This window comes from Otolemur garnettii, unplaced genomic scaffold (assembly GCF_000181295.1).
Source record: "Otolemur garnettii isolate 467f Iridium unplaced genomic scaffold, OtoGar3 scaffold00008, whole genome shotgun sequence".
Lineage (NCBI taxonomy): Eukaryota > Metazoa > Chordata > Mammalia > Primates > Galagidae > Otolemur > Otolemur garnettii.
In genome coordinates, this window is record NW_003852403.1 from 37991658 (window position 1) to 38019113 (window position 27456).

Consider the following 27456-nt stretch of genomic DNA (forward strand, 5'->3'; position numbering starts at 1 on the left):
CTTTGGGTAGTATAGACATTTTAAGAATGTTGATTCTTCCCAGCCATGAGCATAGTATGTTTTTCCATTTGTTAACATTTTCAACTATTTCTTTTCTTAGAGTTTCATAGTTCTCTTTATAGAGATCTTTCATGTCCTTTGTTAGGTAAACTCCCAAATATTTCTTCATCTTTGACACTATTGTGAATGGAATAGAGTCCTTGACTGTTTTTTCAGCTTGACTATTGTTGGTATATATAAAGGCTACTAGTTTATGAGTGTTGATTTTGTAACCTGAGACACTGCTGTATTCCTTGATCACTTCTAAGAGTTTTAGTAGAATCCCTGGTGTTTTACAAATATACAGTCATATCATCTGCGAAGAGTGTAAGTTTGATCTCTTCTGACCCTATATTGATACACTTGATTGCCTTTTCTTCCCTAATTTTGATGGCTAAAACTTCCATTACAATGTTAAAGAGCAGTGGAGACGATGGGCAACCTTGCCTGGTTCCTGATCTGAGTGGAAATGATTTCAATTTAACTCCATTCAATACAATGTTAGCTGTGGGTTTGCTGTAGATGGCCTCTATCAGTTTAAGAAATGTCCCTTCTATACCCATTTTCTTAAGTGTTCTGATCATAAAGGGATACTGGATATTATCAAAAGCTTTTTCTGCATCAATTGAGAAAATCATATGGTCTTTGTTTTTTAATTTTTTTATGTCATGAATTATATTTATAGATTTACGTTTATTGAACCAGCCTTGAGACCCTAGGATAAAACCCACTTGGTCATAGTGTACAATTTGTTTGATGTGTTGCTAGATTCTGTTTTTTAGGATCTTGTCTTTTCTGGGAATTCTTGCAATAGCCTCTTGAATTGCTTCCCAGAGATTTTCCAGTGTACCTGATATAAGGTCATTCTTAAACAGCTCACAGAATCCCACAAAATTCCATCACCTTCCACCCCCCCATCACGCTTCCTCATCCCAGTCTTACCCCCTCCTTGCTGTTTCCTCAGCACATTATACTTCTTGCCTCCCCTGGGCTTTCGCCTCTCTGCCCACAATTCTCTTATGACAGAGACTTGATGGCTTGTTCCCTCCCTGCAGTCAGATTTCTGCTCAAACTTCACCCCTCAGAGAAGCCTTCTCTGTCCAACCCATCTAAAACAACACCCCATTACCCTGTCACTCTCTATACCCTTGCCTGCCTTATTTTTCTTCATAGCTCCTCTTGTATCCTGACATTTTATTACATATCCATTACTATTATTACTTTTGAGATAGGTTCTCCTGCTGTCATGTGGGCCAGTGTGCAGTGGTGTGTCATAGCTCACTGCAACATCAAACTGGGCTCAAGCGATCCTCTTGCCTCAGCCCCCCAGAGTGCTAGGATTCCAGGTGAGAGCCACCATGCTGGGCTGCATGATTATTTTATTGTCTGTCTCTCACTCCATGAAAGCAAGGACTTTGCTTTATTTATTGCTCCTAGCCTGCGGAGCCTAGCCTGTGGAAGGTGCTCTATATATGCACATGGATGAAGGAAAGAGTGAACCAGGGAGCAAGGGGAGAGAAATATATATCTGATTTTTGTCTCTTCTTCATATGGCTCTTATATCAATAAAGTTGGATCATTCCAGACCAATGTTTCTCCACATGGCAGGGATGGGAGGGCTCCCACAAAAAATTCTGAGAGAGGTGAAATGACACCTTGCAAGTTAGGTTGCCTGTTAGTTTGACCTCTTCCCTCTGACCTCCCACAGCCTTGGCAGTGCCCTCGTTTCTTCCCCAATGGACTTGTTAAGTACCACTAGACCCAGAACTGACCTCTCAAAACTTTCTTCAGTTCCTTGATTTAGTGAGAATCTTTGCCTTTCCAGATAAGAGCAATGTCACTGAACTCCTGTTTCCTGACCTTGCAGAAAACCAAAGGATGTGGGACAAAAGTCTCGTTACAATTAACCAGGTGGATTCTGCTCTGGTGCTCTATAATATGTCATCTTAGCCTGACCAGAGTTTTGCTTAATAAAATTGGGAGCATGTACTTTGTTCTCTTGTGGGGTTTGAAAACTGGTTGTATTAATTTTTTTCTCTGGCATTTTCTTTGGCACCAAACTTCAGCTTAACTGGTTTTCTTCATTTTTCTTTTTTAATATAATTACTATGTGGCGCTTTTTAAATCTTTAGTATGAATTCAAAAACATTTTGGAAGGGTAATCTTTCTATAGCAATGTGACATTTATTTATCTAAGGTTATTTTAAAATCTGTAATAGTGTTTATAGTTACAATTTATTTTTTTATTTTATTTTTTTTTTGAGACAGAGCCTCAAGCTGTCCCCTGGATAGAGTGCTGTGACATCACAGCTCACAGCAACCTCCAACTCCTGGGCTCAAGCGAGTCTCCTGCCTCAGCCTGCCAAGCAGCTGGGACCACAGGCGCCCGCCACAATGCCTGGCTATTTTTTGATTGCAGCTGTCATTGTTGTTTTGCAGGCCCAGGCTGGATTCAAACTCACCACCTTAGGTGTATGTGGCTGGTGCCTTAGCCACTTGAGCCACAGGCACCAAGCCTATAGTTACAATTTATTAAGCACCTACTCTGTGCAGGTGCTGTGCCAAGAGTCTTGCATTTATTACCTCAGTTAGCTCAATTAACAAGCCCACAGGATTGGTCTATAATAACTAGCACTTACTGTATGTTGGTTAACCTGTTAAATAGATCATGTTATTATATGGATTATTTCATTTAATTCTCTCAGTAATCCTCTGGCAAGGATAATGTTATTATTAGCCACATTTTATAGATGAAGCACCTAAGGCTTCTAGGGCTACCATAAGAAATAGCACAGATAGGGTAGTTTAAACAGAATTTTATTTTCTGGAAGTCCAAGATCAAGGTGCCTGCAGTGTTTGTTCCTGGTGAGGCCTTTCTTCCTGGCTTGTAGATAGCTGCCTTCTTGCTGTGTCTTCAAATAGCCTTCCCTCTCTGTCATTGCAGAGATAGTTCTCTAATCTTTCTTCCTGTAAGGACACTAATCCTATTGGTCAGGGTCCCATCCTTATAGCCTCATGTAACCTTAATTATCTCACTAAAGGCCCTATCTCCAAATACAGTCACATTTGGAGTAAGGGCTTTGACTTATTAATTCTGGGAAACACAATTCAGTCCATTACAACAGGGCATATAAGGTATCAACCATAGCCCCAGCTTCCTGTTGATTATCCAAAATAATTCCCAACATCCCCACTCTGCCTTTAACAAAAGATTTCTTTCAGTGCCTCAGGCTGAACTTTAGCATAGCATATTTATCTCAAAAACCATTATATATATATAGAATCTTTCTTTTAAGTTTTTTTATTCTTTCTTGGATCATAAAAGCTTCTGTTATACTTACTGTTAAAATTTTTAAAAATATATTTTTTGCATGCCTGTGTGTGCGTCGTAGTTAAAATGAAAGCTGAGGTATAAAACGCATAAACGCCCTCTGCCTTGCTATTGCTCTGTCCTGTCACACAGTGAGAACACTGTTGTCAGCCCCTCCTGGCGTTAGTAGTCCATGCCCAGTGGCAGCACCCTCCCTCTGGCCTGCGCCTCCGCATCGCTGGAACCCTCTCTGGGATAGGGCAGGATACTTGCTCCTTTTGCTTTTCTATTCTTTTAATAACACTTTTCTCTTTCCAGCTCACAGGAAACTCTCTTGCTCATCTGCTCTGTTAACTAAATGCAGGGGCAAGCAGAGCCGTCTTTGCTTCAGGAGGCCACACTTAGCTGCAGACCTGCCCCTGCCATCGTCTGGCTCTGGTGTCTCCAGAAACCTTGTTTACCTGCACATTCCTGGGCCTCATTTTTGGAGATTTTGATTCATAGGAATAAGTGGACTTAGAAATCTGTGTTTTAATAAGCACCCCTTCCTCCCCCCCAGGATTTTACTTTAAAGCTCCAGAACTGTTCAATGGTCAAGGTCCGCCTGTTCTTGGAGAGCATGAGAGTAAAACCTAATGAAAGCACACGCTCAGCCATGAACACTCAATTCACCATTGTCTGGACTCCTCCTTTGGAATTCTCCCTTCCCTATTTAGTGGGGAATTACTGCTACCATCATGCCTGCCTCTGGGTCTCCTCCACCCCCTTAGCTTGGCTGTGGACAAATATGGCTCCCTCTAGTCCAGTGCAACTGTGATGCCTGCCTGCCCTTTATTCCCTAGCCCTTGATCTGCTGCTGAGAACTAACTCACTTAATGTTCTCATCCCACTGACTGAGAAGGAACACGATAGAGCACAGTGGCTACGCTCTCGGCCATGGAAGTTGGAGGGACCTGAGATTAAATTTCAATTCCACTCAGTAACACAGCTGTGTGGTCTAGGTCAGATACTGCCTCTTTGAGGGGGGCCTTACTTTCTTTTTTTCTTTTCTTTCTTTTTAAATTTCAGATTAATATGAGGTTCAAACAACTAGATTATAATGTTTGCATTTTAGGTAGAATCCCTGTTGTAGTTGTGTTTTGCCCCCAGGAGGTGAGCCATATACTCTTACGTGGTGCCCATTAGTGGAAGCACACCAATCCCCTCCCTCCATCCCTCTCCTCCAACCCTGTCCTTCGTCACTCCCCATCTTCAATTGAATTGAGATTTTCTCTTGTGTGGCCATGTATTAGATTATCTACTGGTTTCATATTAGTATTGAGTACATTGGATATTTGCCTTTCCATTCTTGCAATACTTTACTGGGCCTCTACTTTCTGATCTGCAAACTGGGATGAGAATATTTGTAATCTCAAGGAGTTGATGGGTATGAAAACACATCTTGAAGGTAGAGTTGTGACATTACTGTTGTGCTATTAAGGGAAAGCTTCAAATTAGTTGGAATGATCGCTTAGAAATCATAAGACCCAACACTCTTTTTGGTTGAGAACCCCCCCCCCCACCCCATGTCTGTAAGTAGTGGAGAGTATAAAGATATTTGCCTTTTATAGGAATCTTTTTTCTTAAAAAAGTATTGAAACCAATGAAAGCTGACCACCTACCATGAAACCAAGATCAAAGCTGTTCTCTTTCAAATGCAAAAGAAAAAGATAGGTCATTTTATTTGTCTTTCTTCCCATGGGGTGCCCTTTCTGGGCTTGCCACTTTGGGAATGTGAGCCCAGGCAACCTTTAAGGTAAACACATAACCTTACTTGTGGAATAGATAGGACAACTGTAGGATCTAGGCGGTGCCCGTAGCTCAAGGGGTAAAGCGCTGGCCACATACACTGAGGGTTTGAACATACTCTGGGCCAGCTAAAACAACAATGACAACTGCAACAATAACAACAACAGATAGTCGGGCATTGTGGCAGGTGCCTGTAGTGCTAGCTATCCTAGCTACTTGGGAGGCTGGGGCAAGAGAATTGCTTAAGCCCAAGAGTTGGAGGTTGCTGTGAGCTGTAATGCTGCAGCACTCTACAGAGGCTCTGTCTCAATAGCAAAAACAAAAACAAAAACAATTGTAGAATCCACCTTGAAGTTTGTTAGTTCATACACACCCATTGTCAGGGAGAGAACTGCTCTCAGGAGCTGGAGCCTTCACATCTGCCAGCTGAAATATTTGAGGCTGTGCTAGCTGCTTCTGAGAAGTCTCCTGTTTTCACATTTAAGCAACTGAGCATCCGGGTGGCTGGAAAACTGAGACCAGCCCCTAGCATGGTTCTGTCAGGCCTGGAATGTCCTCTCAGACTGAACTGCTGAGGGTGCCCTCTGGAGGTTAATTCACTTTCGGTCTCCGAGTGTTGAATATGGCCCCTAATTATAACAGCATTACTCAGTTGAAATACTGCATGTGGTTGCAAACCTGGGCTTATAATTCCATGCTTTAATTGTGCAACAGGACTTTGAAGCTGGTCTTTCCCAAGCTGGTGGTGTGCAGGGGAAGTGCCTTGTAGATATGGCTCACAATAGGGAAATCCTCTCTGGTATACTGTGATTGGGGCAGTAAGTCTTAGTAAAGGGCTGAGCTTTGAGGTATTTCAAAAGAGAGATTAACACTTATTGTAGAAGTGCTAATCACTGATTGAATTAATCAAGGGCCAAGCTACAAGGTGTTAACAAGAAAGATTAGTGACTCTGGGTGTGAATATTCAAAACCAGGATTGAGAAACCTGGGACCTGAGGTTTTTCTGGGCACACAACAACAACAAAAAAAGGACAAATAGAAGACAGGGCCATGAACTACTACTTTTATTCAACAATTTCCCCTTAAGCAGGGCTTGGGAATCATTGTTAAAAATATTAAAGGTCAAGTGCGTGGTACAGTGTTTAATTTACAATAAGCACTCAATAAATGTCAGTTATTGTTATCCCTTTCATCTAGTAAGGTTCCCTGTTAGAAATATCAGCTGCGGACTAGTAAAACACTTCTGCTTTAGGGAGAGTGAGAGAAGAAAAAAACAAGATGGACCCCATTACCTTTTTAAAAAATTAAAGAATAATTTGCCTGCCATAAATTGAATAGATGTTAAAGAAATAGTTTACATTCAACTACTTTATAATAAAGGATTGAGAAAAATATTTACATGTTACAGCGTATTCTAAAATTATTTTTACTTCCTTTCTGGAAAAAGTGGTCTGAAATCAGAGAACCAAATAACCAAGGATATAGAACTTGAAAGTGAAATTAGGACATATAAGGAAATGGTTGCTTCAAACAAACAGCGATGTCCAAATCTCTAAGGCTGCATGAAATGGTTTTCTGGAAAGTCTGTTTTGCAGAGGATACAGTGGGAGGGCCAGGGGAGGAAGTGGGCACCTTGGGGGAGGTTTCTTGGAGAACAAGGAGCTTTAAGAACAAGGTGTAAATTTTAGAAGAAAATGACAAAAAACACCTGAACAAACACAGAAGAAGAAAAAAAGTTAGAAAGGGACAACATATTAATTGGGGTTAACTTGGGAAAAACATTTTAAAAAATCCATGTGGTGGATGATAGTTGAATGAGTGTGGTTTTAGTACTGACTCAAGGAAGGAGTAGGGTGTTAACGTTTATTGGGCCAGTGAAGGGTAGGGAGGGATAAAGGATAATTTGCTTTAGGCTTCCCGACCAAAGGGGACTTCACATTTAGACAATTCCACACTAAAGACCTTGAATAGATGATTCCTTCATCATTACTATCATCCTACCAGGAGGGTAATATTACAAATGGGGAAACTGAAGCTCAGTTTAACGGCCTGGAGATACGTATTCTTTTTGAATGTAAACCAGCCAAAATGGATACAGAGTTGGTAAGGCACACATCTAACTTTTTGTAAATGAAAAATTTGTTGACTGACTAAATGTAGTGACTTATATAGTTATTCACACGATCAGCATGTTTAAAATTTTTATCCTCTAGGCCAGCACTATCGCAGAAATGTGACATGAGCTACCACTTATAACTATATAATGTAAACTCTTCTAATGGCCACGTTTTTAAAAGAAAAGAAACAACTGAAATTAATTTTAATGATTTATTTAATGTTATTTCAACACATAATAATGTATTGATAATATTAGGTCCTTACAATACAATAACATGATACAAAATTATTATTATTATTATTATTTGAGACAGAGTCTTACTTTGTCCCCATGGGTAGAGTGCTGTGGTATTATAGCTCACAGCAACCTCAAAATCTTGGGCTCAACAGATCCTCTTGCCTCAGCCTCCCTAGTAGCTGGGACTACAACACAACACCCCGCTATTTTTCAGAGACAGGGGTCTCGCTCTTGCTCAGGGTGGTCTCGAATGCCTAAGCTCAGGCATTCCACCTGCTTTAGCCTCCCAGAGTGCTAGGATTATAGGTGTGAGCTACTGTGCGCAGCCAAAATTATTATTATATTTTTGACACAAACATTTATGTGATTTTTAGCCATTACAACATTAGCTCAGAAATATCTCAAATGCAAAATTATTATTTTTTTAGAGATGGGGTCTCACTGTGTTCCTGGCCTCAAGCGATGTCCCCAAAGTGCTGGGATCACAAGTATGAGCCACCAGCCAATCTTCTTAAAGCCTAGGAGAGATAAACCCTCTGGCAAGAACAATGATGTGATCCCAGTGTGGAAAATTATCTGGGATTTTCATTCCCTCACCCTATGCTCCAGGTTGCTTCCTGGCTGCTCACTGATGTCCTGACCCAGGTCTGCCTCCTTGTCCCTTCTCTGCTTGTGGCCCATGCTCCAAAATTGCTCATCCTTTTACTCCTTCTCAGGGAGAAAGCAATCTGATTAAATTAATTCATCTGTATTAATGATGACGATCAACAGCCATCTAACTCTGAGAAGGAAGGTCTATACTTTAAAAGATAGGTTAAATTGATGATTATTCACTCCATTAATCCATGCATCCACCAAACATTTAACCGATACCTACCATGTGCCACACACCGGGCTAGGCCCTGGGGATGCAAAGATGTGTGAGAGCCCATGATGTCACCAGTGGTGTTCTAGCTGGGAAATAAGAGAAATAAGGAATTTCAGGTGCTGGGCAGAGTGTGGTATGATAGGAGTGTATTCTAAGAGGGAGCCATTTCAGGGACTGCCCGGCACAGCATTTAAAGAGAGCCCTGAGTAAAAACTCAGTGAAAAGGCAAAAATCCATTTAAAGGTGTTCTGAAATGGAACATACATTCCTCCACCCCATACTCTCTACCTAGGGTTTTTCCTTCTCCCCTGCCCCTTATCCTCTGTGTCCTGTCCTGGCCGTGGGGGATTCCTTCCCTTCCTCTCACCCCGGCAGCCCGGCTGCCTCTCATTTCATGCAAAGAACAAACCTGACATATCAGAGGCAGATGGTCCAGAGCTCTGGGAGTAAAACATCATGCAACAAAATATCCAACCTGATTCCTGAAACAGGTGTCCACATCCCCCAGAGCGTGTTTGAGTAAGGATTGTCAACTATTTCACCACACCATTTAATAAAAATCATGTACAGAATATCTTTAATAACAAACTATGCAATGTGGATCATAGTAACCTGAACTATTTTTGAAGTAGATTTCTGTTTCCTTCCCTCCCCAAGTTGACCAGATAAGCCTGGCTCCTCTCCAAAAAGGATTTTTAATTAGTGAGTTATTAGGCTGTGTAAAAAGAGCTAACCTTGGGCAAAGTTTTCCCCTTTCACAAAACAAAAAGATTTCCCTGACCACAATTCAGTTAAAGTGAAGATTAAACATTTTAACCAGAACAGTGCCCTAATTCAGCCAATTTTATTTATTTCCAAACGTAGTGCTATTGGCGATGAAGAGCAATTTGAGAAGTCATAACCCAAGACAATCATTGTGTCGGGTCTTTAGAGTTCCCTATAAATTTCCTCCAGTGACCTTAGAGCCAGTGCTCGACCACATCGCCAAATATTTGTATTAGGTGTTCCTGTGTTTAACACACTAATTAAAAAGATGGAATTCTTTGATTCTATCTCAAATCATTTTACTTCTAATCTCTTTCTGGAAAAGCCTGCCGAATAAATGGAACTAAGAGTATGCTTTCTGAAAAGAGGCTTTACTGTGTCGCAATAAATCCGGGGGCGGAGAACATTAATGCACCTGAAGTGCTCTTTACGTGTCTATGGAGGGGATCATCCTTAGAGTCCTATTTCAGCCTTTACCTTGAAGGTTATAAATCCTCTGGGAAATTACGATAATGGGGAAAAGCTTTACCATAGGAAACACTGAGTTCAAACACAGCTAAATGCACTGGCCAGAAAGTCAGGTTTAAAGACAGGTGAGGAAGCCACGGCACTGGGAAACATGACTCAAAAAACTTGTCTTCAGTGAGGCTACTGACCCCGAAATCAACTCAGGGGAAACCAAAATACCATTTGAAATCTCTCTATTGACCCTTACATAACATATTTCTCTTCCTTCTTTCTATTTATAATTTTGGGTGGGAGGCACCTTTGAGTTTCTGTCCCTAGCACAGCCTGAGGACCACTTGCATCATAATCACCCAGGGAACTAGAAGAAATTAACACTCCCAGCCCCAAGTTCATTCCTACTGAACCAGAAGTCTTGGTGATGGTGGTGGCAGTGCTGCTTTGCTGGGGTTGTTGAATCTAAAAGCTCTTTTATTTTTTGGAGACAGTCTCACTCAGTTGCCCTGCGGTTGAGCACCATGGTGTCATAGTTCACAGCAACCTCAAACTCTTGGGCTCGTGATTCTCTTGCCCCAGCCACAACGCCTGGCTATTTTTAGAGACAGGGTCTCACTCTAGCTCAGGCTGGACTCGAATTCCTGAGCTCAGGCAATCCACCCACCTCAGCCTCAGTGTTAGGATTACAGGCATGATCCACCACACCTGGCAAATCTAAAAGTTCTTAAACATTTATTTATTAATCTATTTTAAAATACCAATAATAAAATCATGATGTTGACTTGGCATCCATAGCACAGTGGTTACGGCACTGGCCACATACACCAAGGCTGGCAAGTTCGAACATAGCCCAGGCCAGCTAAACAACAATTACAACTGCAACAACAACAAAAATAGCCAGGCGTTGTGGTGGGCACCTATAGTCCCAACTACTTGGGAGGCTGAGGCAAGAGAATCCTTAAGCCCAAGAGTTTGAGGTTGCTGTGAGCTGTGACGCCATAGCACTCTACTGAGGGTGACATAGTAAGACTCTGTCTCAAAAAATAAAATAAAATAAAATCATGATGTTAATACAAATAGCATATTTTACAAAAAATAATTATACCTTCCAAAACAACAAATAATTTAGTGTGAATATCGGCATCATTTACATTTTTGCAAATCTCCTCATATCTAGGTTATTAGAGGACAGCTGGGCTCTCTTTTCTGCTTCTGCTTTGAACCTGTCGGTATGGGTCATTTTGGTTAAAGTCTAGCCTTAAACTGCTACATAGTAGGAAAAAAAGAAAAGTATTTTATTTTTGCCAAAAAAGTATACGTAAGAAAGGGAAAACTATATTAATATTGTGATACTCAGTATATGCCAATAATGTTTGTTATCTTGTATATTCTATCTTATATTTAAAAAGAAGAGTATTTTAATAGGATTTTTAGATAATTGTGAATTTTTTTCTTTGTTATTTTACCAAAACTAGCAGTTTCTTAAAGGGTAATTACAATGTGGAATCTGAAATCATATCACTGAAATTTTTATACTGTTACATTAAAATGTATCTATTTAGAATCTGCATTATATATTTTTTTATTAAATCACAGCTGTGTACATTTACGAGTACAATGTGCTGATATACAATGTGGAATGCTTACATCAAACTGATTAACATAACCATCACCTCACTTACTTAGCATAATGGTTATGCAAACCATAGTTTTTGAACCACCAAATCCATTTCAATCTCTGTATTACACAGAAGTAAACTAACCTGTCATAAGCATATCTTTTCTTCATAGGGTCCAAGGCCTTTCCTTTTATGATACTCCTTAGTGAATAATTCAGAGCTAGAAACATAATGGGTATATGTATGATCCTCTCAATTTCTCTGTAAATTCTTTGGGCCCAGTAGGTCTATTCCAAGGGGGGAAATGGAGGAGAATAGGGAGAAAGCCTGCTTATCTAGGTGAATAAATTACTCTGGGGCCAGGACATTCAGGGAACTGGGAGGCAGAAGCCAAACCAGAAAGCAAACAACTTTCCTTATATAAAGTGGTAACCCTGGGTCTTCACAACTGGGTAATGACTCTAATTTTCTCAGATTTCTTGGTACGTTAGATCAGAGTGAGATGTTGGCAACTTTAATCAAATTATGACCCCTTGCACAATGTGTGCAAACGTTCATACTCCGCCAGTGCTTGTTCATGTCATTTTACTGGAGTCTTCTTGCCTCTCCCAAGACCAGACTAACTAAAGGTTTTTAAATTGGCTCTTACCTACACAATCCTCAGGAGGGGCAGGGAGAACAGTGTTCAGGTAGCAGCTTCCCTGGACAGAGACTGGTAGCTAATCCCAATATCCACTCTCTACTTGCAACATAACAGAATTTACAGTCATGCATGTGGCCACCAGATTAAAACTACATTCCCCAGCATCCCTTGCAGCTAAAATTACTTTGGCCACTGGGATGTGCACAGAAATGTCATTTGGCATTTGGAAAACTTCCTTACAAAGTAAGCAATTTTTTTTCTTTTCTTTTTTCCCCCTTTCTTTTCCTCCCTCCCTCCCCTCCTTCCTCCTTTCTTTCTTCTTTTTTTATACATTGTCTCACTCTATCACCCAGGCTAGAGAGCCATGGCATCAGCTTAGCTTACAGCAGCTGACTTCAAAGTCCTGGGCTCAAGAGATCCTCCTGCTTCAGCTTCTCGAGTAGCTGGAGGATCTCACCACTATGTGCACTACCATATCCAGCTAACTTTTCTTTCTTTCTTTCTTTCTTTCTTTCTTTCTTTTTTTTTTTTTTTGTAGAGATGAGGTCTTGCTTTTGTTTAGGCTGATCTTGAACTCTTGGTTTCAAGTGATCCTCCAGCTTCTACCTACCAGAATGCTAGGATTACAGGCATGAGCTACTGCACCTGACCCCTTAACTTCCTTCCTCTTGGAAGAGCTGGCTAAAGTTCCATCTTGGGTCATGTGGACAAGGCCTATGTGTAGAGATGGTCCTTGGAATGGTGAGCAGAAAGCACAAAGGAGCTTGAGGCCCCGAAGACTTCATAGAGTAGAGCTACCATCTTGGTTTAGGCTGTTATATGAGAGAGAAATATGATTCTAGCTTGTTGAAGACTCTTTTGTTCTGAGTCTCTATCACTTGCATCCAGTCCCAACCTAACTGATACTTCCTTTTGTACTTGAAAAAGGGAGCTCTAGCTGTAGATCCTTTACTAGGCTGCAGGTTGCCCTGTGCTGTTACCACCTGTAAGAATTTTTATAGTGTGGAGCAGTAATGAAACAGTGGTGATTTCCTAGGGAGTCTTTGGAGAGCCTGGTCTCTCCTAGCTGCCTGGGGACAGGTGAGTTCGTTTGGTGTCCTGGGTTTGCAATGTGCTTCCAGCTAGATGGAGGACAGAAACCTGCTCTGCTCTCTTCCTTGGGGTCTGCCCTTACCTGGGTGACCTGAGTGGGAGGGGATTCATTCACCCTAGAGGATCACATTAGAAACGGGCCACACTTGTCAATTTTTCTCTGTAGATATGTGTCTAATTCCAGTTTGAGTTTTTAACACCTTAGCTTTCAAACATTTGCATGTTTTTGTTACAATGTTTTTTTGATTTTATTTCACACATTTTTACCTATTTTAAATTTGATATAATTTTGTTCTTTTACATTTGATTTTTTCATTTTTAATTTGGTTTTTCCTTAGTTAAACTTTATTTACACTATTACTATCTAAAACTTTTATTGGCTCGGCGCCTGTGGCTCAAGCGGCTAAGGCGCCAGCCACATACACCTAAGGTGGTGGGTTCGAATCCATCCCAGACTCACCAAACAACAATAATGGCTGCAACCAAAAAAAAAAAATAGCCAGGCGTTGTGGCGGGCGCCTGTGGTCCCAGCTACTTGGGAGGCGGAGGCAGGAGACTCGCTTGAGCCCAGGAGTTGGAGGTTGCTGTGAGCAGTGAAGCCATAGCACTCTACCCAGGGGGACAGCTTGAGGCTCTGTCTCAAAATAAATAAATAAATAAATAAAACTTTTATTGTCTTTTTATGTTATTTTATTACCTCATATTTTATTCCTTTAATCTTTTGATTAGGTTTTTAAACATCTTCTTTCTTCTTTCTAGTTATCTTAATGTTACATTTTATTATCCAGTTTTTAAAGTTTTATTGTTATTTTAGCTTGTCAACATTTAATATTTTGATTCTTGTGGTTTTAGTCTATTCTTTCTCCCTTCAGTTTAATGATTCATCTTAAATTTTTTATTTAGTGGTTTCAATGTTAACTTGTTTTACTCTTTAATATTAAATGTGTCACAATTATCTCCTTTTAATTTTGTTGCTCCTGGTTTATTTTTTAACTTGAATAGTCCCATTTCTTTTGTGCCTGTTTTTTACTTCCTGTTTATGACTTCTGAATTAATTTCTATTTAGTGTTCTTGATCTATTTGTTTTAACAGTAAGTAGGAAGTATGGCTACAGATGGGAAGCCATGGCCTCCTGGTCCTCATTCTCTACGTTGCTTCTCCAGCTAAGGGTACTTTGGCTGCAGGCTGAGGGATGGGGGCGGTACTAGACCTATGGGATAAACAACACAATTTCTTTCTTTCCTTCTTTCTTTCCTTCCTCTATTCCTCCCTCCCTTCCTTCCTTCTTTCCTTTCTTTCTTTTTTTCTTTCTTTATGATATAGTCTCACTTTGTTGCCTTGGCTAGAGGGCAGTGGTGTCACCCAAGCTCACTGCAATCTCAACCCCCTGGGCTCAAGTGATTCTCTGCTGTGGATACATTGATAAAAAACAAATAGATGAATGAATCGATGGATGGAGAGATGCTCAGCATTTCAGGCCACCATTGACTTCTTGGCTGCCAAATGTAATAATTAGTTCTCATTATTGCAAACCTTTCTGTAATCCAACATTCTCAACTTTCTCCCCCACCCCTTAACCCTTTCTCAAATGTCTTCCTTGGCTTTCAAAATTAAGTGCTATTCTGGTATACTTACAACCCCACCCCCCCAAATACTTTATATCCTTTACTGCCTCTTATTCATTCTCTTGGCCTTAATTCTAGACATTCCAGGCCTCAGGCACTGGACTCATTTCTTTATTTTCTGCCTGGTTCTACCCAAATAGTTGTCATGGCGTTAACCCTCACCTCCACTCTGATAACCCCCAAATCTATATCTCTAGCCCTGACCTCTCACCTGAGTTCTTGGCTCTTATCTCTGTCTGCCTACCACTGGAGATTTCTGCCTGGATTTCCCACCATCCCAGATCCCAAACTGTCCTCCTGAGATTCCTCTTTGTGGGGGTAGAGTGTGTGTATGTGTGTGGGTATGTATTTTACTTGCTTTTGCTACCACTGCAAATAGTAATGATAATGATAGCTACCACGCTTTGATTACCTACTATATGCCAAGCACCTTATGTTATCAGTTCATTTAAACCTCGCAATGACCTTGCATAGTAGGAATTATCTGCATTTTTATAGGAAAGGAAACTGAAGTTCAGAGAAGGTAAATGACCTGCTCCATATCACACAGCTCGTGTGTGGGATTCAAATTCAAGACTGTCTAGTTCCAAAGCTCATGTTCTTTCCTCTATATCATATAACTATCACATTTTTAAAAAATTTAGGTAAATTCATGGAAAGATGGGGAGCACCAGTGGTATCTGAGTCTTTGAAATTTGGCATGATCCACATCCCTCCACTGACAATGTCTGCCCAATAACAGGTGAAGATTAAACATAGAAGCTTTGGACTCAAGCACACCGGAATTCAATGGCAGTGCCTTTATTTCTATCAAGGGGGAAGTTAGTTGACTTTTCTGAAACTTAGTTTGCTCATCTGTATAACAGGAACACTAATACCTGTTGGGAGTATTGGAAATAATAAATGAAACGATGTGTGTTAAGACTCAACCCAATATATCCATCAACTGATAAATGGATAAGTGGATACATAGAATGTGATATATCCATAAGATGGAATACTATTTTATAATAAAAAGGGATGAATTCTGGTACATGCTACGACTTGAATGAACCTTAAAAATATGCTAACTAAAAGAAGTGGGGATACCAAAAAGCCACATCATATTCCATTTCTATGTAAAGTGTCCCAAACAGGCCAATTTGTAGAAACAGAAAGTGGAGTAGTGTTTGCTTAGGGTAAGAGGTGCAGGTGGGAGGGGGGTGGTGGGAAGGGAACAGGGAGTGACTTCTTTGGGGGGTGATGAGAATATTCTCAAATTGTGCTGCTTATTCTACAACTTTGTGAATACGCCAAAAACCACTGATGTGAATACTCTAAGTGGGCGAATTGTATGGTATGTAAATTTTACCTCAATAAAAGTTTTTTAAAAAAGAATGTGTGTCAAATGCTTAGTTCTTAGGATCAGGACTTCTCCTCCTGGCCTGGTTTGCCTCCAGCCACCCATCATGGACTTTTGTACTTGCAGAGCCTCAGCTTTGCTTTGGCTTGAGTGAGGCCTTTTATTTTCCCTTGTCGAACAGTTGGTAGACTTGCTTTGTCTCCTTTTGAGGTGCTGGAGGATTTGGGGGCATCTGTTGCTCCTTATTGTTTGAGCCCTGTCTTTGTCTGCACTGGCCTGACGGTGGCTCCCTTCACTGAGCCTGTCAAATAATACTCTTCTGGTCTACTTTTGAGTTCTTCCCCAGCTCCTCCTTAATCAACAAACTCTTGGTAGGTAACAACCCTAGACAGGGCACCCCTGGGCATTGTGAGTGAGGTTAAAGACTCTGCCCCCAGTCCAAAGAGTTCTTTGATTGTAGCTGGGGAAATAGCACATAGATCTAAAAACACAACTAAAATGAGGACACAAGTCTGTTAATTCTCACTCGGGTGCTAGGAGAGTTTAAGGAAGTAGGAGGTCAAGGAAGTCTTCAAAAGGCGATTGGTTCCTGAGGGTGGGTAAACTCCGTATTGGGAGAGAGGATGGAGTGTGCGAACAACAGCACAGATGTGGGTCCTCCTCCTTCCTGCTCTCTGCATTTAATTGTATACACTACATGCTAGGCCAGGGATGGGGAGCCTGTATCCGCAAGGCCACATGTGGCCCTCCAGAAAGGCTGCACTCAGGAATCCAGAAGGCCCCATGCAGCTAGACCCTGGGGAGATATATATATATATATACCAAAAAAGTAATATTGAGTCCTGCCCTTGGGGAGCTTCTAGGTGTGGGAAAGGTGGACATAAAAGAAATGACAACAAATCCATGAATATAGTGGAGCAAGTGAGCTAGTTGCATGAGGGAGTTTGCAAAGGCATCAGAGAAGAGGTGGTCTTTGGACTTTCAGGGTGAATGGGAGTTTCACATTGGAGGAGAGGAAGTGGAACACAGCAAAAGCAAAGGCACAGACTGGCATGAAGGTGTGTGCTGTGGAGCAAGGGGGCAAGTGGTTGTAGGATCATTAGAGCCGAGTCAGGAGCTGAGGCCATTGAGGGATGTTGAGGCTTCATGGCAAAGGTTTTGTGTTTTGTATTAAGCAATTATGTTTTATATTGAGATGATCGAAGGTGGTGGGGGCACCCTTTCTACTCTCTCAGACAAAACTATCTAATCCCCAGGCTGTTTTTCTGCTTTCTGTTGAACACGAGCCTCCTTCTAATGCTTCCTGAAAGCAAGGCTCCTTCTTGCTTGAATTAAACTCTGAATGCATCAAAGTCACCTCCTGAAGCTATGACATATAGGTCCCCAAGGAAGGCACGCCTGCTTTGCCTCTTCTATCATGTATCTATCTGGGGGCAAGGAGGAAAGCTAGAATAGCAACCCCCTTGCAGAGATCACCAAATTCAGGATCAAAATAATCTTGACCCCATGGATCTTACCTATGGTCAAACACAACATATTTATTGCATGCCTTGCCAAATTTTATTATGATTATAACATTTTAAAATGCAGGCCCCAAATACCCAACATGTAAGTCCTTATAATGTTCCTAATCTAAATTAGTACACTATCCAAAGAATGTTTCTTTCTATGTACTGACAAATTTAACATATCTTTCCATAAAAACCCGTAAATCCTTCTGTAGATCATTGAAGGATTAGTAGAAATTCATATAACACATTCAACTGCACTTCAGAAACATTTTAAAACAGAATTCTGTACAGATTATTTCTATAATCTACAAGGAAAATGAAATTGTAGTTTCTAAACAAAATAAGAGGGCAAGTTTACTGGCTGAATTTATACTCATTTATCATACTCTCTTGTACTGTATTAATATGTTTAACTGGCCAGTCAATCATAAAAAAATTAAATCCTCAGTAAATCTTATCGGTGCCACAAAAATAATGGGATTTCTGTTTACAAGGTGTCGATTGTGTTCAGAGTCTTTGATAATGACTGCAGACAGTCAATAAACACTGAGACATTGACATGGCTAGTAGGAGCCCAACTGAACTATCTAATCTTTCAAAGGACAGTCAACACAATGAACTCTAAACCTAATCCCCTCAAATACTGGAGAGACAGTTTAGTGCTTTAAATGCTACTCAACTCCAAACTCCACACTAAAAGAACCATTAAAGGTTTTTCTTAAACTCACAGAAGTGGGACATTCTGATCTCAGTTCCATTCTCTGATGGCAAATCTTTACCATCATCTAAGTTCAACAATTTGCAGGACCTGGGATTTATGAAGGGTGACAACTATTGTAATGATGGACAGAAAAGGAAAGAGGACTATATTTGGCGCTTTAAAGTTCTAAAATAATCTTTTTTTTTTTTTTAATTTCAAAGAAGCAAAGCACGTTACTTGCTGGTTTTGTTCATTATAATTACATAAACTCTCTTTTATTCAGAACTTCTTATAGTTGGTGCTGTATTTATGGTTGGAAGATGTGCTTAAAAAGAAGGTGGAAAAAAAAGACTATTAATACACTTTCTTCTCTTCCAGGCCTGTATTGCTCAATGAAGAGAAGGTTTAAAAATTCTACAGTCCTCACCGACTACAAAAGCATGGAAACTGGAAATGCCTGGCGTTAGAGTCATGTATTTGGATACTAAAAGAAACATTGGGTTTTCAGTGGCAGAGTATAAAAGAGAAAGAAAATGCCCACCATGACTTGTGCAAATGTTCCTTAGACCCCACTGTGAGGTTAGTCAGTAGTGTGCGGATGCCTGGGTGTGCATTTGTTAGTTACTGGCTGGAAAAACTGGGCCGTGGCAACCCACTCAGAAGGAATGGTTTCCCTGAGATGTTTGACTTGGGGCGACTTTGCTCCTTTCTTGTACGCCCACCTCCCAGATGTTGGGTTCTTCATTGTTCCTTGTTCCTGTTTAAAGAGCCTGGCCAGAGAGGCACTGATTTATCTCGAGATTCCACACCCAGGGCAAAAGCGGAGATCAGGAAAGAGCAGCCTCGCTGCTTGTGGGGCAGCTATAATAAACTGCTTTAGAAACAGATGTGGCCTTGCCTTGAAAACTGATTAACACAATAGACTGCCAGAGATGTGATGTTGGATTCTCTGCGGGCTATAGAAATCAGAGACGCTTTGGTCGACTTGGCATACTGCCGTGTCAGAGAGCCCACTGGAATCTCCACTTTGCCATTTGCAGAAAATGGCAGGAAGTGCATAAAAACGTGGAGTCCAGGAACAGGATTTAATCAGGCCACGTCGTGAGGTCACTCTCTCTGCAGCGGGTCAGTGGTTGAGAGCGCCGGGAGGAAGCCCAGTTTATTTTATTTTGGAGTGGGTGACCTCACACGGGCAAGCCCTTAAGTTTTAGATATCTTTGGATATAAACCTTAGATTTGAGAATTTCAGGTTTTTTCTGTTCATGGACCCACACACACTCTGTGAACTCTAATGATCCTTCAACTCTATTGGAACCCCAAATCCGTAACTCCTATATAGTTTCCCTCTTAGGCACTCTTTCCATGTTATCTGTCTCAAATCTGTGGTTGTTTTAATCACTCATTTGAATGGACTCTCAATTTCTTTGCCTTTTCTCCCTTTGTTGAACTGACTTGGCTAAACTAGTCTTTGTTAAATTCAGCTGTCCCCAGCTCGATTCGACAGTTAAACAAAAGCATACGGCCTAGCTGGCCTCCGTTCGTGTCCTTGATTACTCGTGTCTAATGGACCCTTGAAGTTGCCCAGTCTGTTCATTCATTCACTTTATATTTCCCCAGTCTGTTCATTCATTCACTCACTCTGTTGAAAGAGGATTATTTCCTTCCTTCCTTCCTTTTTGAGACAGGGTCTCACTCTGTTGCACCAGGCTAGAGTGCTATGACATCATAGCTCACAGCAACCTCAAACTCCTAGGCTTAAGAGACCCTCTTGCCTCAGCCTCCCAAGTAACTGGGCCTATGGGCGCCTGCCATCATGCCTGGTTAGTTTTTCTCTTTTTGGTAGAGACAGGCTCTCTTGCTCAGGCTGGTCTTAAAATCCTGAGCTCAAGCAATCCACTGGCCTCAGCCTCCCAGAGTACTGGGATTACAGAGGTGAGCCACTGCATCTGGCTTACACCTTTTCTTTTCTTTTTGAAATTTCAACTGTTTTTCCCCATTTTCATTGTCAGGACAACCATGCTTCCCATATAGTGAGAGGATAGAAGCCACCAGAAGAAGACTTCCACAAACTTCCACATCCCTATCTACCCACCTACCAGCATCTGAGCTCATAGACTTGGCCTCCTCTCATGTGCCTCTGGATAAAACTTCCATGCTGTTTACAAAGGCCAAGACTCCACTTACACACTAGATTGAAGTGCTTACTTGGTCCAGGACAGGCTGCCAGCAATCCTCCCCTCTTTCTCCTGCGTCCCATGTCTCCCCCTTTTAGCTAGTACTATATAACTATTCTTTCATCAACAGCTCTCTTGATCCCACTTCCCCCTCTAGCTACCACCTCTTGTTTCTCTTGTCTCTACAGCAAACTTTCTCAAAAAATGTGTATCTACTTGCTCTCTCCAATTCTCCCTTTACGCTCCCCATCCACTGAAACTACTCTCCCAGGCAACCACAGCAAATGCAGTGGTTGGTTTTCAGTCCTCATCTTATTTGACCTATCAGCAGCATTTTCAACATAAATCCTTCCTTCACGTGCTTTCCAACACACTCCTGGTTTTCTTTCTGCCTCCTTGTTTCTCATCCTTCTTGTCTGGTTAGTTAAATGTCCCTGGTCTCTCCATGGTGAAGTGACGTGGAGGGCTCAGTCCTTGGTTCTCTTCTGTCTTCCATCTGCAGTTCCCACTTTGATGATTCCATCCAAGCTCAGGCCTGTCAGTACTGTCTCTCTATCTATCTACCGTGTGTGTATCTCCAGTCTATACCACCTCCTTGTGCTCCAGACCATGTGTCCAACTTCCAACTCAGCATCTCCCCATGGCTGTCTAATAAACATCTGAACCTCCTAACCTGCTCCTCCCACAGTACTCTCTTCTAAGCGACAAGTCCATTCTTGCAGTTGCTTAAACAAACAAACAAACAAAATCTTGGTTTCACCCATGGCACCTCTTCCTCTCACATCTTACACCAGTGATTTTCACTGGTGTGCTACGAGAGGATCTTAGGTATGCAGCAAAAATTTTTGAAGATCATTAATTAGATTATTTTGGAAAGAAGTTCAAAGCAGAGTAAGTGTATTCTTTTTTTTTAACTTTTTTTTTTTTTTGGATCCACATGATTTAAGTGTGCCGCAGAGGTTAATTATAGGTTCAAGTGTGCCATGAGATCAAAAAGGCTGAAAAACACTGCCTTACATTCTAATCCATTAGCAAATCCTCTTGGCTCTACCTTCAAACTACAGTAGAATCTCTGTAAGTGGACCAATCAAGAGACTGTAACAAACTAGTCAACTTATGGAGGTGGTCAACACAAGGAACTGGGCCTACTGTCCTCCTATGTACATGTGGTGCACATTGAGTCCATGAAAATTAGGTCAATTTAAGGAGATGGTTGATACAGGGAGGTGGTCAACTATGGAGGTTCCTTTGTACATTCAGAATCTGACCACTTTTCACCATCTTCATCACTACTATCCTGGTTCAAATCACCTTCTAACTAATCTCTCTGCTTTTACATCTGGTAAGTGGCAGACCCGAAATCCAAACGCAATAATTCTTCTGTTTGGAAGACGTTGGTCTTTTGTCTGGCCTCTTCTGTCGCTCTGCTTCTTCGCTCTTTGTGGATGCAACTGTAGATACCTCTCCTCTTCCACTGTTCTTTCTTCCTTAGACCAGATAAAGACTATCTTTCCCAGCCTCATGTGCTGATGGGTGTGGCCAAGTGACTAAGTCCTGGCTAACGAGATAAAAGCAGAAAATTCTGGGTGGAACTTTCAGAAAAACTCTTGTGCAAGGGGGACACACAGTTGGTCTACATTCTTTTTGTCATTTCCTCATCTGCTTTCCTGCCTTCTGGATTGGGGACTTGGTGGTTACAGCTGAGACAGTGATTTTTCATCCTGAGATGCCCTTGACAATGGAAGCCACTTGCTAATGGTAGAAAGCAGAAAGATAGAAGGAGACTGGGTTTCTGATAACTCTGAGGAGCTTCCACACCAGCCTGGGGCTACTGCAGTTCTTATCTGGCCTGTTTAACATGCAAAACTTAAATTAATAATAGGATTTGCATTAAATTTGAGGTATGGCTTGTAAAGAGAGTAAGTCGGTGGGTTTTCACGAAAGATAGGCTCCATTACTTTAAGGCTCTAAATGAAAATGAAAATACTGTTAGCATTCTTAATTCTTTCCACTGAAATATCATAAAAAGACAAATTTCCACATAACACAGACTTCATATCTCTACAAAGATTTGAACATTACAAACTCTACGACATGAAAAGGAGGATTGTATGTTGTGTCCTAATTTGATGGAGGTGACGTTGATGCCTTATAAATGACATGAAAGAAAACAGCTTGTGGTTTTGATCTTCCCTGTTATTGAGATAAAGTCTTAAACCTCCAAATCACAAATTTACGTCCCAGGCTGTGAATTGCAAGCCTCGTTTAGCAGAGAGAGAAACAGTTCAATCTTACACATGTGGAAAGTTGGGTGGGAGGTGGTTTGTCCTGTCTGGATCCCTCTTGAGATTTATGCCACGGATCTGGGCATTGATCAACTCTAAGATAAATTCCGATTGGTGGAAAAGCCATGTTCCTTCGCATGCTGTCTCTCTCACTAGTGTCTGGGCAAGTTATATTCCCTCTTAGAATCTAAGTATTCATTTAATCTACAGAATGGGAATAATACCTTGGGTAATAACACCTTAGCTATTCCATAGAGCTGTTGAAGTGGTATAGTGAAGGACTAGATGCCAAAGTGCCTAGTTCCTAGTAGTTCATTGTTGTGATAATATATTACCTTTTGTAAATGCTTTAGAATTTTTGAAACGCTTTTACAGACCGCACAAGTTATTGTCAAAGTATCAAGCACTGATCAACACTTCCTCTAGGAGCTTTTGGATGGTTGCATTTTAATTGTTTTAGGATATGACCAACTTGTGTGGAGTTGAGTTAGTTGGCTTTATTATTCCCCTGCAACATTTCCTTTGCGCTCGTCGATTTCCATGGCTACATGATGATTACTTCCTGAGAAACAAAGGAACACATGTGTTTGGAAGTAGAAAGGAAGCATACAGATCACCTATTGACCCATAACCCTGTAAAACCTGGTATAAATGGAAACTTTTCTCTTTATCATAGTGTGCTTGAAATGAAGGCATTCACATTAGTCATTCCCTCGGTTTCTACTTTACAATAGCTGTCCTTGTAAGGGGCCAGATTGTGTCAGGCCTTATAAACCAAATCTACTCCAGAAAGTTTTGTAAGATAAACTGTTTACAACATCAAAATTTCTGAGTGGTGACCAATCCAGGAAAGTGATAGTTGGTAATGGGAACTTTGAAGACAAAGAATGGGTGCAGGAAGAAGTAACTCATCACTCTAAAACACAAACTTTCCATTTTATGACATTAATTAATTGATGGATTAGTCCAGCAAACATTGACCGAAGATTTCTGTGTACGAGGTCCTTGTACTAAGTGCTCTGAGAACTATAAAAGTCAATAACATCCAAAGAATCCATAGTTTAATACTGGAAATAATGTTTATATGTCCTATACAAATTATGTTCTATGTAAAGGGGGATCCAGGCCCTTGCAGGGCTTTAAGAAAGGGACATGTTTGTGTTGAATCTTTTTTTTTTTTTTTTGAGACAGAGTCTCATTGTGTCACCCTTGGAAGAGTGCTGTGGCATCACAGCATACAAGAACCTTAAACTTTTGGGCTTAAGTGATTCTCTTGCCTCAGCCTCCCAAGTAGCTGGAACTATAGGCACCGCCATAACACCCAGCTATTTTTTTTGTTGTTGTTGCAATTGTCATTGTTTTAGCGGGCCCAGGCCTGATTTGAACTCACCAGCCTGGGCGTATGTGGCCAGCATCCTACCCACTGAGCTACAGGCGCGGTCAGTTTGTGTGGAATCTTGAAGAGTGTATAGGAATTTTTTTACCAGGTAGACAGTTGGAAAGGCATCCTAGACAAAAAGGACAGCATCTACAAATGCCCAGAGGTACCCAGGTCAGAGCTAATGGATCAGTGTTAGGTAGAGATTGGAGAGCAAAAACAGGTCGGGAATATCAATGTTGGGGATATTCTCGTTATTAGTAAGTGGGTGTTTGGTGAATGAAGAGTGGCTTAAAATGGGAGGAGAGGAATGAGTTCAATTTTGGACATGTTGAATGGGATAAGATATTCTGGAGGAGATTTTATGTAGGTTGTTAGAATGGAGTTTAGAGCTTAGGAGAGAAGGGCAGTTGAGATCTAGATCTGAGACTCATCAACATGCAAGTGGAAAATGAACACACAGGGGCCTAGAGTAAGAGGAAAAGGGAGTTGAGTACAGAGTCACGGGAAGCCTGTATTTAAGAGACAAACTGATAAAGAGGAACTTGGGAAGGGGGCTAAGAAGCAGCCAGGCAGATATGAAGAAAAACCACAGAAAAATGACAGCTTTCCTCTTTCTCCAGAGCAGTCTTCTTTAGTGATTTTTCGGGAATGTCAAAGCAGGACAGGAACCATTAAAGGAACTTATATTCAATCAGAACCTTTTTCTTTTGAGGTTCTTTCCTAGGATCTGGGGCTCTTTCTCTAATGTTAATTCTTCTCTTCACTCCAAGAATAAACTCCAGAAACTTGGGCAGACCAAATGGGTGGTCATCTCTGGGATTTGTATGGAGAATGGAAGGCTCTAGGAGTCAGATAAAAAGGGATGGTCCTGGCGTGAGGCCCCAGTGAGCCATAAGGCAGTATCACATAGTGGTTATGAGCTCCAGAGTTAGGCAAATCTGTGTTCAAATCCTGACGCAGAATTTGGGAGTTGGATTCTCCCAGCAGGTGTGCGCGCCATCCTGGGTGCAGCCTGCAGCTTCCTCCCCTCAAGATCCCATCCCCTCTCATTCGAGTTGGAATGAAAGAGAAATTTCTCCACTGACCTGTGCACTCTTCAAGGGCACAGTACATACTAAGTTCTTAAATATATAGTTTTCTTTTAGAAGATGAATGAGCAAATTAAAACCCCCCAAAGAACAGTACATAGGAAATGACTTCTAATCAGCACACGAACGTTGTTGTCTCCTAACATTTTTGTGGGTCACTGTCCTTTTCAAAACCGACCAGTGAGTATCAGAGAAATATCCATATGCATCCATTAGAGAAGAAACAGAGGAACACTCTTATTCACCAGACCCAAAGTAGAAATTTAAAAAATAATTTGCAATGATGCATAGTATCTTTCTTCATTATGCAATAGCATAATACTGACTCTTCTATAGTGTTTATTACTTTCCTGGCACTGTTCTGAAGACCTTCTTTTCTTTAATCTCTTAACAAACTTACGAGACAGGAGCTTATTTCTTCTGTAGACAAGGAAACAGTAGTCACAGAAGCACACCCAAGGTCACATAACTGATAAGTAGTGGAGGCAGGATTTGAAACCCAGACAGTGTAACTCAGGAGTCTCCGGATGTAACTGCTACACGGCACAGAAGCCTCTTTTGATTCTGGGATGTGACTGCATAGCTGGGTGCACTTGGTTCATCTCCTAGCACGGAAGGGAAGCTGCATGTGCGTGTGAAATGAGGCTTCTCATGCAGGTGTACGTCGGGGCAGTTGTGGGAGGTGTATTTGTGTTAAATCATACAACAGACTTGATCGTTAGTGACACTATTGGAAACTATAATCACACAAAGCTCTGATTTCACAACTTTCTTCCCTCAGTCTCACAGGCAGGTGGCTTCAGACCCTTGTCACAAACCTTCATTCATCAACTCAAAGGGAAGCTCGGTGTCTGTAGACAGGGCCAAGTGTGCCCGTGGGGGTATCCAGGGAACACGTTGGCCCCATCTGGCATCTCTGGTCCTGCTGGAGAGTTCTCTGAGGGGTCTTGAGTGGACAGTCTGTATCTTTTAGTTGGTCTGCAGGAGCTCACAATGATTGTCCCTTATCTGAGGGGTAATTGAGAGAAATCTCAAAAGGGTTTGGGCAGAAGAGACTCTACACCATGAAATGGAAACATTGCCCCGACCTGAAGGTGATTTGAATCCAAAATGACTACAGGCCTTTCTCAGAGACGTTGCAGGTTCAGTTTCAGACCACCACAAGAAAGCAAATGTCACAATGAAGTGAGGCGCAGGAATTTTCTGGTTTCCCAGTTTCTCATGCCTGTAATCCTAGCACTTTAGGAGGCCAAGGTGGGAAGATCGCCTAAGACCAAGAGTTTGAGACCAGGCTGGGAAACACAGGGAGAGCCCTATTTCAACAAAAAATTTTTAAAAGCCCAGGAGGTGTGGTAGTGCTTAGGAGGCTAAAGCAGGAGGATTGCTTGAGGCCAGGAGCTTGAGGCTGCAGTGAGCTATGATGATGCCATTGCACTATAGCTTGGGCAACAGAGTAAGAACTTGTCTCAAACAAACAAACAAAAAAGAAGGCAACAATGAAGTTTGCATCATAAATCAACTCTTCCTTTCGTGAAAAATTTCTCTGTGACATGCTGTTTAATAGCCTTTTACCCACAGAACTTCTTTTAAAATTGGAGCCCATCCTCTTAAACCCTGATGCTGTTTTATCAACAAAGTTTATGTAAATTCTAAGTCCTTTGTTGTCATTTCAACAATATTCATAGCATTTTCTGAGATTCCATCTCAAGAAACTACTTTCCTCCAGGCAAGGTGGTTCACGCCTATAATCCTAGCACTCTGGGAGGCTGAGTTGGGTGGATTACTTGAGCTCAGGAGTTCAAGACCAGCCTACGCAAGAGTTAGACCCCATCTCTAAAAATAGCTGGGTATTGTGGTGGGCACATTTAGTCCCAGCTACTTGGGAGGCTGAGGCAGGAGGATCTCTTGAGCCCAAGAGTTTGAGGTTGCTGTGAGCTATGATGACGGCACTATACCAAGGGTGACAAAGTGAGACTCTGTCTCAAAAAAAAGAAAAAAGAAATACTATCCTTGCTCGTTCATAAGAAGCAAACCCTCATCCACTCAAGTTTTATCGTGAGATGGAAGCAAGTCAGTCACATCTTCAGGCTTCAGTTCTAATTCTAATTCTCTTATTATTTCTACCACATCTGCAGTGATTTCCTCCTCTGAAGTCCTCAACTCCTCAAAGTCATCTATGAGGGCTGGAATCAACTTTTTAAAACTCCTCTTCACCCGTGAATCTTTTTTTTTTTTTTTTTTTTAGACAGAGCCTCAAGCTGTCCCCCTGGGTAGAGTGCTATGGCATTACAGCTCACAGCAACCTCCAACTCCTGGGCTCAAGCGAGTCTCCTGCCTCTGCCTCCCAAGTAGCTGGGACCACAGGCGCCCGCCACAACGCCCGGCTATTTTTTGGTTGCAGCCGTCAT

General features: G+C 41.4%; 1 protein-coding gene across 3 annotated transcripts in view; it reads left to right on the plus strand.

Annotated features, from left to right (window-relative positions):
- Positions 1 to 27456, plus strand: part of EXOC6 (exocyst complex component 6) — a 266050-nt gene that overhangs the window by 19279 nt on the left and 219315 nt on the right. For 2 of the 3 annotated variants that reach the window (XM_023509517.1, XM_012801415.2), the window contains one exon: positions 18499 to 18699. The exons of the other annotated variant lie outside the window; for it this stretch is intronic. The gene's annotated coding sequence lies outside the window, so the exon portion shown is untranslated. The remainder of the gene's footprint in view (positions 1 to 18498; positions 18700 to 27456) is intronic. 3 annotated transcript variants of the gene reach the window in all.